We start from the raw sequence: 7153 nt of genomic DNA, 5'->3' as shown, positions 1-7153 counted from the left end.
ATACACTATATTACCAAAAGTATTCGCTCAGTCATTCAAGTGATCAGAATCAGGTGTCCTAATCCCTTGGCCTGGCCACAGGTGTATAAAATCAAGCACTCAGGCATGCAGACTGTGAAACAAGACATTTGTGAAAGAATGGGCCGCTCTCAGGAGCTCAGTGAATTCCAGCGTGGAACTGTCATAGGATGCCACCTGTGCAACGAATCCAGTCGTGAAATTTCCTCGCACCTAAATATTCCACAGTCAACTGTCAGCTCTATTATAACAAAATGGAAGCGTTTGGGAACAACAGCAACTCAGCCACGAAGTGGTAGGCCACGTAAAGTGACGGAGAGGGGTCAGCGGATGCTGAAGCCCCTAGTGCAAAGAGGTCGCCGACTTTCTGCACAGTCAACTGCTACAGAGCTACAAACTTCGTGTGACCTTCAGATTAGCCCAAGTACAGTACGCAGAGAGCTTCATGGAATGGGTTTCCATGGCCGAGCAGCTGCAGCCAAGCCACACATCACCAAGTGCAATGCAAAGCGTCGGATGCAATGGTGTAAAGCACGCCGCCACTGGCCTCTAGAGCAGTGGAGACGCGTTCTCTGGAGTGATGAATCACGCTTTTCCATCTGGCAATCTGATGGACGAGTCTGGGTTTGGAGGTTGCCAGGAGAACGGTACATTTCAGACTGCATTGTGCCGACTGTGAAATTTGGTGGAGGAGGAATTATGGTGTGGGGTTGTTTTTCAGGAGCTGGGCTTGGCCCCTTAGTTCCAGTGAAAGGAACTTTGAATGCTTCAGGATACCAAAACATTTTGGACAATTCCATGCTCCCAACCTTGTGGGAACAGTTTGGAGCGGGCCCCTTCCTCTTCCAACATGACTGTGCACCAGTGCACAAAGCAAGGTCCATAAAGACATGGATGACAGAGTCTGGTGTGGATGAACTTGACTGGCCTGCACAGAGTCCCGACCTGAACCCACTAGAACACCTTTGGGATGAATTAGAGCGGAGACTGAGAGCCAGGCCTTCTCGACCAACATCAGTGTGTGACCTCACCAATGCGCTTTTGGAAGAATGGTCAAAAATTCCTATAAACACTCTCCTCAACCTTGTGGACAGTCTTCCCAGAAGAGTTGAAGCTGTAATAGCTGCAAAAGGTGGACCGACATCATATTGAACTCTGGGTTAGGAATGGGATGGCACTTCAGTTCATAGTATGAGTCAAGGCAGGTGAGCGAATACTTTTGGTAATATAGTGTATAGTAGTCACACGCTATTTCGCGGTTCTTCCTTCGCGGATTCACGACTTCGTGGGTTTTTGAAGCTATATATAAAACATACTGTATCCGGATTTGGAGCTGCAAGAGATGTCACAGGAATGGGACGACGATGTGGTTCGATCGGTCCAATTTTGCAACAAAATCGAAACGAATGAAATGATTAGTTCAAGATTCGTTTACGACTCGTTCATTTTACTGTTCGAGAGTCAAAGATTTGAATCAATAAAAAGAGTCGCTCTTCCTAAAAGTCTTCACTAAAAGAGAGGCGAAGGGGGAGAGTGCGTTTTTGACCTGGTGGAACTGCACTGAGACCGGACTAGTCCAACTGTTGGGTGTGTATAATGGACTCATTCATCGGATTAGCACCTGCTAAATCAAAAGAGTAAATAAATAAATAAAAATTAATCCGTGCGACTCTAGAGCGGTACAATGGACAGTCACGCACCCGCAAATAATGTTTCACTTGTGTTGTGGTAAGGTTTTACCACCCCGGATTCGTTGATCAAGAACTTTCACAAAGTATAAAGAAAAGACAAAAGTCGTTGCTCGAGTTCGCCTGTGCACAGGGAGGGTCCAGCGGAGAGTCAGGGGGTCGACTGCTGAATCCTGCTCTCTCCACAAACTCAGGCTCGTTTTATTGACACACATATCCAGGGGTGGTAAATATCAAGCGATACAGACTTCATTTGTTCTACACACACATATCCATTCTTTTTGGCAACTACATCTACACCGTTGGTTTCTCATCCCGTTCTTATCGCGCCCAGGTGCTGTTGTTGGGACCTTGTGTTCTAACTATGAATCCAGCCATTGTCAAATTGTATTCTAAAAGTTTCTGTTTCCCACCACACCAAGTACTCCTCTTTTCACAACAAACCTTGGTTTTATCTCAACCTCGCAGCTCCTTCTCTACATCTGCATGTTTTCAGTTCTAGCTTTAAGCAGCATTTTATGTTCAAGCTGGTTATATGTTTTAGCACATCTCTTATGATCTTTTTAAAACATGATTATATATGTTGCATACTTCTATAAACTATGAACACATGAATATATTTTATCCACAATTCCCCCTTTTGAACTCTCTTCAGAGTTCAACATTACCATAGAAGTATGCTTCTAGATTTTCGAGCTGATAGTGTTCGAGCTCCTCGGGTTCCGTGGCTATGTTATATATTACAACTCTGAGTGGGGAGATCGCAGTAGAACCATAGAATTGCATAAACGATGATTATTAGTGAAAATATGAATAAGGCCTCATACTTAAGCGGTAGCATGAATATGGTTTTGCGTTCTTATATTCTTTAAAAGCGCGTTGTCCCTGTGATAGCTAGTTTACACAAGGCCCATGCAAAAATGACAAGAAAAATAAACCAGCATGCAATACACAATGTTAATTTGATAAGGTTCATCTGGGAGATGTCTTCTTTCTTGAGGTGGTAGCTTGGCACGCTACATGTAGGAGAGGAGCGCTATTTCACCTCCTCCCGGATGGAGTTCTTCTCTTCGGACTCCAGGGGTGGACTACCCTGGAGTCTTGGATCACTACCAGGGGATTATTCTGCCCCTTTGTCGGTAGGATCTGTCTCCGAGTCAGCCGACTCGGTGTTCTGTTCTTGGAGGTTTCTCTGAATGTCGATCAGGGAGCGTTGTGGTTCCTCAGCTGCTGCACACTGGCTCCAATGAAACCAAGTGTCTCCTTTTCCTTTCAGGCGTACTGCGTGGGTTGTTCTTTCAGTTACCTGGAATGGACCTGTCCAGCGTGGTTCCGACCACTTTCTTTTGATGACTCGGAGCAGAACCCACTCTGCCTCTGGAGGTGTTGTGCCTTTTCCTGCGGTCTGCTGGTCCTTCACCTGTTTTGAAAATGTAGACACCAAACCCTGCAGTTCGTGGAAATAAGCTTTAGAAGTTAGATCTTGATCATCATTTTGGGTGAGAGGGAGTTTGGAGTGTGGGCCGGGAAACGCTCTCCCTGTTTGTAACTCATGTGGTGTGAACCCTGTGGAGTGGTTGACTGAACTTCTTATTGACATTAAGGCTAACGGTAGGGCGTCTAGCCAATTCATTTTGGTCTGTGCACAGATTTTAGCCAATTTGTTTTTTACCGTTTGATTCATTCTTTCAACTTTGCCCTGTGACTGAGGATGATAGACTGTACCAAAAGAGTGTTTTAGTCCCAACATCGCCTCCACCTGTTGGAGGTCATTGTTCTTAAAATGAGTCCCGTTGTCTGATCTTACTTTTTCTGGGAATCCATACCTTGGTATATAGTGGTTTACCAGGAATTTTATTACCGACTTACCATCCTCTTTCTTCGTAGGCCAGGCTTCTGGCCACCCTGTGTACGCATCTACACACATCAAAACGTACCTGTACCCTCGAACCGAATCTACCATGTCTGTGTAGTCAATGATGATCTCTTTTCCTGGTTTTGTTTCCAATGGATACCTTCCTGGTTCTGGTCTGATGGTAGGTCTGGTGTTAAATTTGGTACATTGTTCACATGTCTTAGTCAGGTACTGAGCCATGTCTTTGAGAAAAGGGTGCCACCAATGGTCAAGATTTCTTAGCATTTGTGCTACCCCTACATGTCCTACCCCATGTGCCTCTTCCATTGCTGTTTGTCTTAGTCCTGGGGGTAGGATAGGCCTACCATCAGGTCCTCTCCAAAGTCCGTCCGTCTCAGTGGCTCCCCTTGCTTTCCACAGAGTTTTCTCTTGTGGAGACGCTTTGTTTTGTAACTGGATCAGTCCGTCCATAGTCATTGTAGGTTGCATTTCGGTCTCTGAACACATGAGTATCATTCTGTCTAGGTACCCTGCCGTCTGTTTCGCTGCTTGGTCGGCTGCGTTGTTTCCCTTTGTCACTTTGTCTGTCCCTGTGTCATGTCCTTTACATTTTATGACTGCTACTCTCTTTGGTAGTAGTAATGCTTCTGCTAGTTCTTTCATCTCAGTCTCATGTCTAATGGGTTTGTTACCTGCCGTCAGAAATCCAACTCTCATCCATTGCCCTAATTCAACATGCACTGCTCCTACTGCATATGCTGAGTCTGTGTAAATGTTCACTTCCTGTCCTTTCCCTATCTTGAGGGCCTCAATTACTGCCACCACTTCTGCTCTTTGTGCTGATTGCTGTCCCCCTAGTCTCTCTGCTTTCTGTGTTACCAATAGTCCATCCTTTTCTTCCACTACTGCATACGCTGCCCTGAGACCATCTGTCTCATGTCTGAAACAGCATCCATCAGTAAATAAGTCTCTCGCTCCTGCAATCGGTGTGGCCTGTAAGTCTGTTCTCACCTTCTCTTCTTTCACCACTCTGTCTGCACACGTGTGTGGCTCCCCTGTCCCTATGTGATCCGCCATATTGATGCCTTCATGTGTAAATGAGATGTTTGGTGCTTCCAGAATCTTGCTCAGTCTTCTCTGTCTCAATGTTGTAAGTGTGAAAGTTTCTGAATTTACGTAAGCCACCACACTATGTGTTGTCAGAATGTTTAGTTGGTGTCCCATTACAATGTGTGCAGTTTTTTGTATTAGCTTTGCTATCCCTGCTGCATGTTGTGTGCACTGTGGGTGTCGTTTTTCCATACCATCTAGCATTACGCTTAGGTACATCAGTATTACTCTCTCTCCCCCTTTTCTCTGGAACAGAATGCCATTAACGCATGATACTGTTCCAGAGACATCCAGGTAGAAAGGCAAATGGTAGTTTGGTGTTGCTAATTCTGCAGCAGTAGCCAATGATTGTTTTAATGTGATAAAAGCAGTTTCTGCATCTTGTGTCCATTCAAGTTTGGCTGTGAGATTTCGCATGCCCTGTTGTCTGACCAGTTCGCGCAAAGGCTGGGTCAATCCTGTGTAGTTTGCTACATAATTACGGCTGTAGCCTGTTAGTCCAAGAAATGAGAGCATGTCTTTAACTTTAACAGGTTTGTTGTGATGTAAGATCGCAGATCTGTGTGTTGGAGACATACTGACCCCCTTTTGGGATATCAGACGTCCTAAGAATGAGACCTGCTTCCTGGCTACCTGTAGCTTGACCTTGCTGACCTTAAAGCCCTTGTTCGCCACATGTTGAAGCACTGAGTGAGTCGCCGCTAGACACGCGTCTGCAGTGGGTGCCGCAATCAGTAAATCGTCTACATACTGTACAAGAGTCGTGTTTTCAGGAAGTGTGCAGTCGCTTAACACCTGCTTCAGGACTTGGTTAAATAATCCTGGGGAGAGAGCAAAACCTTGTGGCAGTCTGGTGTATCTTAGTTGTTGTCCTCTAAACGTAAATGAAAATATGTCCCTACATTCTGGAGCCAGGGGCAGACAGAAGAATGCATTTGCTAAATCAATGCACGTGAACCAACTTTGGGAGGGGTCGAGGTTGGCCAGGGCAACATAAGGATTCGGGACTGGTACAGTTGGGGTGACCAGGATATTATTAATGGCCCTGAGATCATGTGCCATGCGGTATTTACCTGTCCCTTTCTTCTCTACAGGTAAGATGGGAGTGTTCCAGGCTGAATGTGAGGGTTCCAACACCCCCTTTTCCAATAAGCCTGTGATTGTGTCATGTATCCCCGCTTCTGCCTGAGGTTTGTGTGGATATTGTCGGATCCATATTGGAGTGTCTGTGTTGACTGAAAATTTTACAGGTGGGCAATCAGTGAGACCCACATCTGTCGGATCGTCTGCCCATAAATGGTCAGGTAAAGTGTTAAGCATAGCTTTAGCTCCCTCATGATCTGTTTTCTCTCTCCCATGATGTCGAGCGATTTGTTCATGTTCTAGGGTGGCTGTGTTAACAGCACACAACATGATTCTATAGGTGTTTGCTTTCCCCAGAGTTTTCTCTTGTGGGGGCGCTTTGTTTTGTAATTTGATCAGTCCGTCTATGTCCGTTGTAGGTTGCATTTCAGTCTCTGAACACATGAGTATCATTTTGTCTATGTACCCTGCCGTCTGTTTCGCTGCTTGGTCAGCTGCGTTGTTTCCCTTTGTCACTTTGTCTGTCCCTGTGTCATGTCCTTTACATTTTATGACTGCTACTCTCTTTGGTAGTAGTAATGCTTCTGCTAGTTCTTTCATCTCAGTCTCATGTCTAATGGGTTTGTTACCTGCCGTCAGAAATCCAACTCTCATCCATTGCCCTAATTCAACATGCACTGCTCCTACTGCATATGCTGAGTCTGTGTAAATGTTCACTTCCTGTCCTTTCCCTATCTTGAGGGCCTCAATTACTGCCACCACTTCTGCTCTTTGTGCTGATTGCTGTCCCCCTAGTCTCTCTGCTTTCTGTGTTACCAATAGTCCATCCTTTTCTTCCACTACTGCATACGCTGCCCTGAGACCATCTGTCTCATGTCTGAAACAGCATCCATCAGTAAATAAGTCTCTCGCTCCTGCAATCGGTGTGGCCTGTAAGTCTGTTCTCACCTTCTCTTCTTTCACCACTCTGTCTGCACACGTGTGTGGCTCCCCTGTCCCTATGTGATCCGCCATATTGATGCCTTCATGTGTAAATGAGATGTTTGGTGCTTCCAGAATCTTGCTCAGTCTTCTCTGTCTCAATGTTGTAAGTGTGAAAGTTTCTGAATTTACGTAAGCCACCACACTATGTGTTGTCAGAATGTTTAGTTGGTGTCCCATTACAATGTGTGCAGTTTTTTGTATTAGCTTTGCTATCCCTGCTGCATGTTGTGTGCACTGTGGGTGTCGTTTTTCCATACCATCTAGCATTACGCTTAGGTACATCAGTATTACTCTCTCTCCCCCTTTCACTGATGTCAAACACAACTTTAGAAAGAATACGTTCTACGGGCAGTCACCTTGGTCCATAATGGTACAGTCCATCAGCGGTTCGTCCCTAAATTGCTGCGCTGCAGTA

Source organism: Cynoglossus semilaevis, chromosome W, assembly GCF_000523025.1.
Source record: "Cynoglossus semilaevis isolate Cse_v1.0 chromosome W, Cse_v1.0, whole genome shotgun sequence".
NCBI classification, from domain to species: Eukaryota; Metazoa; Chordata; class Actinopteri; order Pleuronectiformes; family Cynoglossidae; genus Cynoglossus; species Cynoglossus semilaevis.
This window is presented reverse-complemented; position numbering follows the sequence as displayed.